The following is a 13,100-nucleotide window of genomic DNA, read 5'->3' as shown; positions in this document are numbered from 1 at the left end:
GTGGAGGGTGGAGGGATGGCCTGGCCAACGGTGGAGTAGCGCTTCATAGAGAAGCGTGCTAAGTAGAGCTGCTAGCAGCAGGAGGCGGGAGGTGGTCCCGATGGTGCTGGACGAAGAAGACGAGAGATTGAAGATGGATGCCGGTTGTTGGATGTAAATCCAACGGCTAACATGTCAGAATCATTTGTTGACTAAATTGACAACGACTTGCGTTGGCTTCGACTTATTGGCCCACATTTCAGCCTCCAAAAATATGGCACGTATTCAACCCATTTTTTCAGAATTTACAGTCTTTTTTTTGCGCGGTAGAATTTACAGTCAATTTGATCTCTTTTTTGAATTACAGCCATTAGCTGGGCTGGGTGAACAAATAATGTAGCGTCCATGTGGCCCATTTATTTTATTTCCTAAAAAATTACAGGCCATTTGCACTTTCTCGAAATACACGATTTTGCTGGGTTGATTCTAATTATAATGTTGGGTTGGGCCAGCAATGTTATCAAAAAATAAAAAGGGGCTGGGCATTTTGTTATAAATATATTTAAATAATAAGTGATATTATTACATTCGTCCTTAAATCTTACCAAGCTTTTGTACACAATCACTAGGATTTTCGTGCCAAAACAATCCAGGATTTTATTTGTGAAGAAATTATTTTTATAAGTTAATAAGATGTGGGATATTGTTTTCTTACATATGTAAGTATCTGTTAAATATATGATGACAATAAAAATAATATATAATAACAAATAAAATTTATTTTCTAGAAAAACAGGGAGCATCTCCCCGATTCCATTGATGAGAATGAAACCACAACATATTCTGACACAGCAGCTCAAAGAGCAGTTCGAAAGCAAAGGTAGAAAAGCTACAAACTAGGGGGTGGATGAACAAGTTCTCTGAATAACACAAATCACCCGAGCGGTGCCAAAGGCAGAGCGGATAGAGCACTCAAATGAAACAAGGAGGGTCCAGCGAAGCCTTCATGGTCTTCAGCAGAGGGGCCATGTCAGCCTGCGGCGACCAGTAGCAAGTGGAGACACCAGGCTGGAAGGCGTAGCAAGGTGGATGTCCCTCTTTTTCGGCACCAGGTGCCCATCATCTTCATCAGAGATCTTGAGACGAGCCCACGGGTCCAACCCCAGAGCAGGTCGAGCCTTGTTCAGCCACAAGTGATCGCCAACGGTTTCTGGAGGGGTCTTGTTAGTGTTTCCACGAAGCTCATCAGCTTGTCCTTGTCCGATCCGTAGGAGAGAATCGCCCAGTTCCTCACCATGTTCCTGATCAACCGCAAGACCTGCGGAATGGAAATCCAGGAGGTATTACTGAAAATCATAGCATTTCTATATTTCTAGAGGCACCAAAGGACAGCTGAGCTAACAGTATTTAAAACCGAGCACCTTTCGTAAAAATCCAGAATCTGGCGACAGATTCGAAGGATGAGCCAATATGACTAGAGAAATATTCCTCAATGTGGGCCCAGAGATGTTTAGCAACTATACATTCAAAAAATAGGTGAGAACAAGACTCTTGTTCCAAGCAGTAAACACAATCAAGGGGTTTGATGATGTGTCTCTTCCTAAGGTTATCCCTAGTCATCAATTTGTTTTTGGAGAGAAGCCGGAGAAATACATGAATTTTAGGGGGAACTCTCAATTTCCAGACAGCATGGATAAACACGGGTTGAACCCCTCTAAAGTTGATAACATGATAGAGGGAGCTGGAGGAATACTTCCCCTTATTGTCCAGCTGCCAAATTAGGGCATCCGGCTCGGCAGTAAAGGTAATGCTTTTGGCAATTTCCTCCAACTGGAACCATTGTTCCATGAGACTATCACTAAAGTTCCTTCTAAAAGAGAGTTTTAGGCATTGACCATCCCAAACTTCATTGACACTTTTGTTAAGCTCATTGCAGACGGACTAAATAGGCCAAAATTGGACTGCTAGGGGGAATGTGTCAAACCAAGTATCTTCCCAGAACCTGGTTCTGCTCCCATCCCCTATGTTCCGTCTGTAGCCAAATTTCATAGCATGCATAATAGATTTTAATCCTTTCCAAAATCTAGAGGTCTTAGGGTTGGAGGAAGGGACAAAAATATTAGGTTTATTTCCTAGGTATTTATGGGCAATAAGAAGCTTCCAGGGTTTCAGGTTTTTCTCATAGAATCTTTTAATCCAAGACCCTAGAAGACAGATATTAATTTCTTGGAGGTTAGGTATGCCTAGGCCTCCAAAATCCTTTTTCATAGAGACTAGGGCCCAATTAGCAAGGTGTAGCTTCCTATTTCCCTCAAATCATTCCACAAGCAATGAGACATCTGAGAATTGATGAGGTTCACTGCCCATTTAGGGAACTTGAAGAAGGAGAGGAGATACACTGGAATGCTAGCCAAACAAGCTTGTATGAGGATCAATCTACCTCTGTAAGAGAGAAGTTTGCCCCTCCACCCAGCAATCCTTTTAATGATTTTATCCAGAAGGGGTTGGATATCCTCTCTCCTCAGTTTATCATAGTGGAGAGGGATACCTAGGCACTTAATGGGGAAGTTACCTTTATTATAGACTAGAATAGAGAGGAAGTCAGCTAACTCCTGATCATCCATGTTGATAGGGATGAGTTCACTTTTGGAGTAGTTCATTCTCATGCCTGAGACTTGTTCAAAACAGGTTAGAATAGTTTTCAGATTGCTAGCATGTGTGGAGTCATTGTCTAAGAAAAGGATGGTATCATCTGCATATTGAAGGCAGATAATGCCACCAGGGCAGACCTTAGGACAGAGCCCTGCAATCAGACTATGATCAGCAGCTTTGCTCAGCATTTTAGTAAGAACATCCACTACTAAATTAAACAAAAGCGGGGAGATGGGGTCACCTTGCCTAAGGCCTTTACCAGCAAGGAAAAAATCACTTTCACAGTTATTTAACTTGACCCCAATAGACCCCCCATGAGTAAGTTGCTAGATCCAACTAGTCCATTTACCCCCAAAACCTCTAAGCTCCAGGAGTTTCATAAGGAAATCAAGGTCAACTTTATCGAAGGCAGTCTAAACTAGAACAACCATCTAGAGAAAAAATTCACAAACAGAGCCTTCAGATATGTTTTGGTGAGGGTAAATAAAGGAAAAGCATTCAATGCCATCATTAAGATAAGTAACATCTACACCAATCTTAGCAGCAATGGCATTGAACGAAGGATCATTAAAGTTGGAGAAGGAAGTGTGTTTCATACCCTGGGGTTTTTGCACTTCCAGGTTCTGAACCTCTTTCAGCTGTTGAGCCTTTTCAATAATGGTTCTCTTGTCACCAGCTACCCTGGCACTGGTTCTGGTGGCTTGAACAGGACCCCATTTGGGAAGGTGCTTCTCCTTAGGACGGGCAGGGAAGTCAGAGTTGTATTTCGAGTCCAAATTGTTTGGGACTTCAGTTGTTTCAACAAGTGCCTCTTGATCCTCTTGTAGATCTACAGAACCTTCTAATTCCATCAGATCATCATCTTCCAGGAGCTCCATTTCCCTGAGGAGGTTGAATCCATCAGTTTCATCAAGCACAGAATTCAAGATCTTTTCCTGGATGCTGAGTTGAGGAGTGTATGGAGAATCAGGGAGGTGTGTCTTGAGGACTGAAGTGGGTGTAGTTTCTCCAAGCATCTGATTGTGGCCAAAAGACTGTCCTATGATGTTAGGGGCCCCAGAATTGGCAGCAGGCCCTTTATCTGATTCAGATCTAGAGCTCCTGTTGGATTCAGCATCTTCAGTAAGATTGGTACCAGTTTCAGCTGCAGAGACATATGTACCAGCAGAGAGGTTGGTGGAGGTGCCAGTTTCAGTGGGGGTTAAGGACTCCACCTCAGTGAGTAGCCTTAGATTTTGTTCCCAACTCCAAAAAGCCTTTCAGCATGGATTTTGGAGGGATCTTTACATAAGATTTTGACCCTAATAGTTTCATAGAATGACTTGAAATTATGCTGCCAATCCACATCCAGTAAGGCCCCCAGAGTGGAAGTGATTTGATCCAGCATAATCCAGTCACACCACTTGGGGGTTCAATTTCCTAATCTTGATCCAAGTTTCCTGGAGGTCCTCTTCAGCCTCAATCCTGCCTTTCCAGACTTCAACATTGACTACAACATTGTCTTTTTTGAGACCAAAACAGGGGTATCCAGCAACTTGAACTACATCTATTTCAGGAGGGAATTTGACCAAGAATGTCCACTCATCTAGGGCATTGATTGGCCAGGGCCAGTTGGTTTTGTAAATGTCTGCAAACTCAGTGGCAATTTCTTGCTTGGTCACTTCAATACCTTCTACCAGAACAATCCCCACATTCTTCACGGAGCCATGATACTGAGGGCCTCTTTGATTCGCAGGATTGTCAAAATGAAGGAATAGGAAAAATGCAGGAATAGAATGGAATGTCCCACAATATCCTACATGATTTGAAAGAATGTTTGATAGCGTAGGAAAAACAATGGAATTCTACAAAGAGGTCCGAGTGGATGAAAATTTTCCTTCAAAATGTAGTACAAATGGATCCTATAGAAGAATTCCTATGGATGCCAATCCTACAAATCAAACGAGCATCACATGAAAAATTCCTAAGGGTTCAAATCCTCCAAAAATCCTATACAATTCCTTTGAATCAAAGGATCCCTGAGCATTTTCATCAGGTGGGTCTATGTGGTAGAACCCTAATCCTGGAGCAGCACTTCCAACATATCTAGCAGAACTGTGGGTTTTCCTTCTGACAGGGCAATTCTCAACTTTATGGGTAACCATTTTGTAGATAAAACAACTCTTGGGCTTGACACATTTATCTAGATGATGCCCTGGTTCCCTACAGTTATAGCAGATCACCTCAGAGTATGCCATAAGGCCCGAAGCAGGGGCAGGAGCGGTTTTCTGGATGTCCTGTCTCTTCTTTTGCTGATTCTTGCCTTGAGATTTCACACTGATCTGAGAGGCAGAACCACCAGTAGATTGATCTTGGGAAATTATAGGAGCCTGCCCAGATTGTGCCCCCATTTGGGGCGGAGGTGGGCCGTACCACTGCCCAACCAGCGCCCCCCCCCCCCATTGTGATAGGGAAAATTCATCGGAGTTCCTGGTTCCTTCTCATCCTCCAGCCAGATGTTGTCTCTCAGGAAGCAGAAATAACCACCAGACAGCTCAATTGAAGCAGATTGCAAGCCTAATTTCAATCTTCTGCAGGTTTGGGGAGAGGTAAGGTAGGGGATCCACCTACTCCGGCTCCGGTGGCGTGCTGGTGGGCATGAGTCCAGTCAAGCATTCCCATCTCGCAGCACGGCATGGATCTCCTGAATTCACTTCTCCTTTCGCCCATCGAACGAACGCAATCGGTGGCTCCCTGGGGTGGGGCATCCTGTGCTTCTCCGAGAAATCTCCTTCAAAGTAGATCTGCAGGGCTAGATTCAGCAGCTCCCAATCCACATGATCCCTGCACATCCGAGTATACCTGCGCGAGTGAGAGAACGGATTCGGTCCCTCCTCGTCTTCCTCCCTCGCAGCTTCCTCCTCTGCTTCCCTCCATTCGCGCGTGCACTGGGTCCAGGAGAGAGTGTCATCGCAGATCCGCATCGCCTTCTCCCTCCATCTCCTCCCTCGAGTCTCCCGCAGCGCCGCCGGCGCGACGGAGTTGAGCGGCTGGAGCATCCGCGGGAAGGCTTTGTAGACATGTGGGAGATGCATCTTGTACATCTACCTGTCTTCCAGCCATTCCCCCGTGGATATGGCCGGCGACTCCATGGGGCGCGCGAGCGGACTTGCTGAGGGGGGCAGGCGTGCCCAGAGTCAGGAGGCGGGGGGTGGCGGCGAGATCTATGGCGGCGGCGAGGGTGGAGGTAGTGGCGGGGGCGGCGGCGAGGGTGGAGGTGGTGGCGGGGGCGAAGGGGATCGCGAGAGCTGTCATCTATTTGCCAATTATGTGAACTAAACAGTCAACATATAAAATAATTTAAATATATATAATATAGTTAGAAGGGAAACATAAGTTGGACCTGGCGTTCCTATTCTTATATAGAAAAATAGAACAGACCTCTGCGTTTTCTTCAAAATAATACATAAATTGGGCTGCCAAAAATAAAACCTCGGATGGGAGGTCCATAGGCCGGTCGATACATGACGGCCCTAAGAAAATACAAACAGGCCTATGGACCTCCCATCCGAGGTCGTGGGTTGCGCATGTTAAAAATGAAAGCCTAGACGGGGCAGCCCAAAACCACGTCCAACACTTGCCAAAACTTCGTCCCTCGTTTTCTCTGTGTTTCGCACACTCGACATTGTGTGGGCATTTTGATTGTGCATCATATGAAGATGTGCTATGCATGAATGTTGATCAGCATGATGTTAACTGGCTGGTAGTTCCATTTTCGACCATGAATAAAACTTCCAACATGATGTTAACCTTGTTTGAAAAGGCCGTGTTAATATAAATGCTCTGCCGCTGAAAGTTGCAGTTTCTTATCTGAAACTGAACTTGCAGTTTCTTATCTGAAACTGAAACTTGCAGTTTCTTCTCTGAGAATCACATTGTCTGCACTTTTATACTCCTATGAAACTACATTTTTAAGTGCTAAAAATAGATATCTAGAATTCATAAAATACTTCATATGCTCAATACTGCAAATCTGAAATTCAAAAGACATTCATATCTGAAAGTACTCTCAAAATACACAACACAAAACACAATTCACAACCTGCAAATACTGACAACCCTAAGCTCCTCCTAACAATCCACAACCTGCCCGACTATTGGGCTGGGGGGGCAGCCCCCTCCTATTCCTCGGCGGCAGACAGCCGCCCCGTGAGACGATGTGAACGGCGAGGGAGACGATGGCGGGGAAGTGTCGTCGGGCCAACTGCGTTTCTCCTCTTGCAGTTGGGTTCAGTCGACGAAGACTCCACTGGCTCGCTCTTGCAGGACACCCTCACAAACGGCACCTTGTAGATGCTCGATCCTTCAATCTCTGGTGGATGCTCCATCTGGGATCGATACTCCCACCACCGCTCCCTCACGATTGGATTCGGTGAATCTGTTTGCTCCATGGCCCAGAGGAGCATCTCTATGTACTCCGGCGCGACTCACTCCGGGAGTATCGCCGCCTTTTCACTCTGTTGCAGATATTTGGCCATGGATGTCGCCGTCGCCGCTAGTTGGTCCTTGTTTTCAAACCAAGACTGTATCTCCAACATCCTAGCTAGCTTCACAGGGTCACCGTCTGCGATCCTCACGTATCGGTTGTACTCCTCCATCGATCTACTTCTCCACAGCACCTTCGCTCGCCGGCAGTGGTTTTTGAATGGAAGAGGAGAGGAGTAGTGCTGGTTTTGGATTAGAACGGGAGAGGAGGGGCGGTGGTTTTGAAATGGAAGAGGAGAGGAGCGGCGCTGCATTTAGATTGGAACAGGAGAGGAGCGGCAGTGGTTTAAGAGGAGAAGAGCGGAAGAGGGGCACTAGTCTTGGAAGTATTTTTTTTGTTGTTTTGCGTATTTTGGGTCAAAGTTTGACCACGTACTGTATATGACAAGCAAAATGTGAATGCATGTCCCCAAAATTTGTATCGTTTTGTTCATATCTGAATGTACTTTCAAATTATATTATTTTTGCAACATATAACATATATTTTATGTGCGAAAATTATGGTCAATTATGACCTAGAATAAAAGGGAGACTAGTTAATGTGGGGTTGCTTTCTTAATTGAAGGGTAAATTGATTTTGATTTTGATCTAGTCACAGTGCGTCGGCCCTCTCGTCCAATCCTAAATCGCTGCCGCACGCTCCACTCCCTCTTCTCCATTGCAAAAGCACCTCCTCTCCTCTCCATCATCTCCATTCCAAAACCACCGTCTCGCCTCTCCCTCTTCCGATCTTCTCCATTGCAAAACCACCTCCTCTCCTCTCCATCATCTCCATTCCAAAACCACCGTCTCGCCTCTCCCTCTTCTCTATTGCAAGACCACCGTCTCTCCTCTGTTTTCTAGACGCTTTGCTCCATGGTGCGGGCGCAATCCATGGATACAAAATCAGTATATTGTATACTATTCAGAAGTCGAGGGCGGGGCTTTTCCTGCGCGTTAGGCGGCGGGGCAGTTCCGCCTAGTCGGTTCGACAGAGACACAAGAAGACAAGGGAGTAGGCTGCTGCAAATGTAGGGTCGTGTGATTTGACAGCGAGTTACTGCTGGACAGGTGGGGCCTCGTGATTTGACTTGCCATTATCATTTTAACTGCGGCACTACAACCGGCGTGAGTCTCCCGATTCCTGACCACCTCCATATAGGTGCCTCTCCCAATGCTCCACCATGTAGTAGAGGCTGGCTCTTGCATGAGAGCCCACTTCTCCACTTTTTCCTTACCTCTCTTTCCTCCACATATGCAAAAACGCCATGTAAAGCGCACTATTGTACTTACTTTTACTTGCTCCTACAGGTGCTTAAGCTTGCCACATAGGCATAAAGTCTGATGTGGCAAGTTAATCAAGAAGAGAGAGACTAGTTTGGTGACCCAAGGAAGAAACGGTGCTAAGCGCGTGTACCTACGTGAAAAGACAATTTTGAGTCTATAGCTAATTAAATGAAGCAAACTTAGCAACACCATTTCATTGGAAGAGGTCACTCCTTGGCAAATGCAATAAATACTAGTACTCCATGTGTACCATAATATAATAACATTTTTGGCACTACGCTAGTGTCAAAAACATTCTTATAATATGGGACGGGGGGAGTACGAAGAAAGAGATAGAGAGGAGTAAAAAAATACACTTATAGCCAACCTTATAGCCAACCTTGTTGTAGTATGAGTGACTAAGTGATGACTATGTATGACATGCCAACATCAGATAGCCTAACGCACCGTGTTAAATCTCCAAGGGGGCGACCGCGCGAGCGACGCGACGGTCATGGTAGGCGCGACCAAGATACGGGCTGCTGGCAGCCCTTGGATCTGAGATCAAACGGTCGCATGCTAAGTTGCTGAAAATTTGCAGAATAACCCTACAGGATAGGATATTCACCCATATGTCTAGAATCACACCATGCAACCATTCGATCTCAGATCCAAGGGCTCTCGGAAGCCCGTAGCATGGGAGAATGGAAAGCCACTACCCTGCCGTTCCCACGCTGGCAGTTCGCTCCTACTCGTCCCCGCACGTCCTTCAATACTACGGCGGTTCGCTCCTAGTCATCCCGTCCATTCACATTACGGCAGTTCCACTAATCCTAACCCTCCTCCCAAATCCATGGCATCCCAAATCTCCTCGATCGGCGGTGAGTACAAGGTTAGAACCATCACCGGCGATGAGTTCGACGTCATCTACACCCGTTCTTCCGCGACATTGAAAGGATGCCTTTCTCGCTTCAGACGCATGTTCAAAGACTCAGATGATGAGTGGGTCGCTGGGCTAGATGTTGAGTACACCACAGTCCTGGGACCAGAGAAGGATCTAAAGGACGAAGAGAGGAAGAAGCCCGTCGTGATCCAGGTTTGTGTGCATGACTTATGCTTGGTCTACCACATATGCCATGCCGATGTTGAGTGCCAGGATTTTAAGGATTTTCTCAAGAGCAACCTAGTCAAATTCATTACTATAGACTTTGCTAACAACAAAGAAGTCCTGCGTCGGATAGGCCTCGTTGTAGGCGACACCTTCGACCTCCAGAAGAATCGGCTGGTGTCCTCTCGTCGGCCTTCAATGCTGACCCTGGCAGGAGCCATGGTTCATCCTTCGTACGGTAAACTGGAGAAACCTCCATACACATTTCATCATCATGCATGGCAGCGGAATGTACTAGATATAGACCACATCCACTACACTGCAATGGATGGCTACCTTTGCTTCAATATCTACAAGGGTTGGATTAAGAGCAATAGCCAAGTGTGCGGTTCAAGCAAAGAAGTATCGGCCAAGAGGAAGAGGGACAAGGACGAAGTCGAGGACGTGGACGAGGACTCTGAGTAAGGTGGCAATGTCGTTTCTCCTGGTGGTTCTAATGCAGTGTCTACCGGAATAGTTGCAAAGTTTAATTTCAGATGTGCTTAATTTAATTTGAGGGGTGTGTTGTGCTGAGCCCCCAGCAGAACTATGTTATGTTTCTTCTCGTTACTTTAATTCTTCAGTACGTACATGCTAGTATTTCTTACATTTCATCTTTTAGTTGGTATAGTACTACCACTCGTTTCTTCACATTGTATACGTACAATATATATGGCCAACATCATATAGCCAGCAGTTTAGTTGTCAAAGAATTTCAGGGTGCTTAGTTTTGTCAAAGAATTCCAGGATGCTTAGAGGGTGCTTGGATCCAAGGGACTTATTTTAGTCTAACTAAAAATAGTCTCTTTAAGAGGCTAAAGTTCCAAGCACCCCTGACTAAAGAGGGGCTAAAACTAGTCTTGAGACTAATTTTTTTTAGTCAGGGGTACCCCTACTAAAATGTGGATTAGTCCTCTCTCTACTCATTTAACTCCTCTCCTTTAACACTGGCGAGTTCTGGATTGGAGGGTTTGGAGGATAATAAATGCTCATTAACTTGATTTTATCCTTTTTAGTATTTGGATCCAAGCATGGGTGAGGCTAGCATGTTTTAGTCCCACTACTTTTAGTCATGGGACTAAAACATATCCAAGCACCCTCTTAGTTTTATTTGAGGGGTGGGTTATGCTGGACACCATTATTGTGACTAGCCTTTTTAATAGTACTATATGCATAATTTGGTGACGAGCGCTCTCTATATGTACCACCTATTTTTTAATTTCAAGTTTTGCTCCATGGCGCAATCCATCGAGACTACTGCTATACAAACGTATGCATTTTTTAAAAGGCTAGAGGGCGGGGCAGTCTAGCTTGGTCGGTTTCATGAGAGGCAAGGGCCTTTGTGATTTGATGGCTCATTGTTGCTGGAAGGCGGGGCCTTGTGATTTGACTGCTCGTATAAATGCGCTGACGACCTAATTGAGGAGGAGCAAAGAACCGTGCAGTATACTCAAGTTTTCCACTGGAGTAGTATTGCGACGGAGGAGCATGAAACACGGCAGCCCAGTGCCATATGGCGATAAAAATGATCTAATTTGCTAGTCATCTCATTGTTAGCATTGTTCTATTCATTCCCTCAAAAAACATTGTTCTATTCATGCCTCACAGAGAACGTGACATGTGCGGCGAAACACCCGAAGCAAAAGATGAAACACAGGAGCAAAAGAAGAAGGAAGATTATCACCCCAAATGATCTAATTCGCCATGGAGTCGTAACTGCTTCTTCATCTCCTCCACGACCTCCATCTCCTTGCGCGTATCCTCCGCCATCTTCATCATTCTGTCCATGACGTGGGATTTCTCGACGCGAGCCTTCATCATCTATTCCACGGCCGCATTACGTACCTTGACAGTAGCCGGGTGCTCGATGCGGAGCTTCGCCAACTCCTCCTTCTGTTCCATGACGAGGGCCTGCAGCATCTTCATCGAGGAACTACTATTCTCATGCAGCTTCTTCCAGCTGGCGTTCTTCTCCTTCAACAGGTCGATCTCGTGGCAGAGCTTCGCCTTGTCCTCCTGAAGTCGTAGGATTTCGCCGGTCGCCTTCTTCTCCGAGGCAATGCTCTTCCTCAGCAGCATCACCAAGCCGGCGGTCAACTCCCCCTGCTGATTCAGCTCAGCGGGCATGTCGTCGAGGCTCTCCTTCAGCAACTCCATCAAGCCTTGGATGAACTCCTTCTGCTTATTGAGGTGCTTATTGAGCTGATCGGGCATGCTGTCGAGGGATAACGACTCCAGCTCTGCCGGCTCGGCATGTTCGCCTCCGCGGCTAGGGCGCTCTTGGGAGCCATCGCCTGCCCGTGAGAGATCTTTCGAGGTCTCTGCGTGGTGGCGAGCCCTCTCTTTTTTTCCACAGCCTTGGTTGCCGGTCCCTTGTTATGAGTAGTTCTCGACCTAGAGCTCTGCTCACCGGCCATGGCAACGATGGACGAAGAAGAAGCACTTATGAGGAGGAAAGGTAGAGTAATTTTCGGTTAGGTAGTTCCCCTTTTTATAACCTAAGTACTAGCACTAGTACTAATACCTGCATAGTGGGAACATGTTTAGGTTTGGTACGTACTAGTAGGTGTGAGGAGGCTTTCGAATGTGATGGGAACAAGGTAAAGATTAATTGATGGTTTTGGTTTCGAGGCCCGAAACGGCTCCCGATGAGTTTAGCGGAACATAAATTTCAAGTACTACACTGCTCAAATGCGTAAATATTATGTTAGTGTCAAAAATTGGCACAAAATATGAAGGAGACCAATGGAAGTACTACTAGCAACCCACGATTTAACTACTCGCATGCGCACAGTGGAGTAATAATGTCTTTCTTCCGCCCTCACGTCCACTCAATTTGCATGCGCTGTATTAATTGACCATCAATGAAGTGAACGACTTTACACGCGTCAAATTATCACATGGGGTGGATCTTAGTACAAAATTGCGTCTGCCCGTGTACCCGCGTGTGCGTGTGAGGGAATGAGTGCGTGCATGGCGTGCGTGCACATCTTCGCTTCGTGCATGTACCGCCAGTATGGCTCAGGGAGGACGAGTACATTCTTCTGGAACCAGCAGCACGTCACTGTGATCAATCCACGCAAGGAGGTCGCGACAACGCCTCCACATGTGCCACGTGGCTTCATGAACTATAAGAGAGACATTGTGTAGCGTGCCATTGGTATTCTAATTTACGTGTTTTGCACATACTCGAAGTACTAGTAAGGTACACGTGCATTTCATGCATCAGATTTTGCAACCAAATTATGAATAAATACCACACTATAGCATGTAAGCTCTGAGTCATATATGCCTGATGTAGCCCTTCGTTTAATTCTTATAGTTCATCTCATTCAAAATCAATTAGTTTTTATAAAAAAGCTAAGAACGCGGGAATAGGAAAAACATGGGATTATAGTGGAATGTGTCTTGAATCCTACAAGATTGTACGAGTGTTTGATTGTGCATAGAAAAAACGCAGAATTCTTTCAAAGAGGTTTCAGTGGATGGGATGTTTCCTATGAAATCTAGTGCAAATGAATCATATGGAAAAATTCATATGGTTTACAATCCT

The sequence above is a fragment of the Triticum urartu genome, chromosome 1 (assembly GCF_003073215.2).
Source record: "Triticum urartu cultivar G1812 chromosome 1, Tu2.1, whole genome shotgun sequence".
Classification (NCBI taxonomy): domain Eukaryota; kingdom Viridiplantae; phylum Streptophyta; class Magnoliopsida; order Poales; family Poaceae; genus Triticum; species Triticum urartu.
This window is presented reverse-complemented; position numbering follows the sequence as displayed.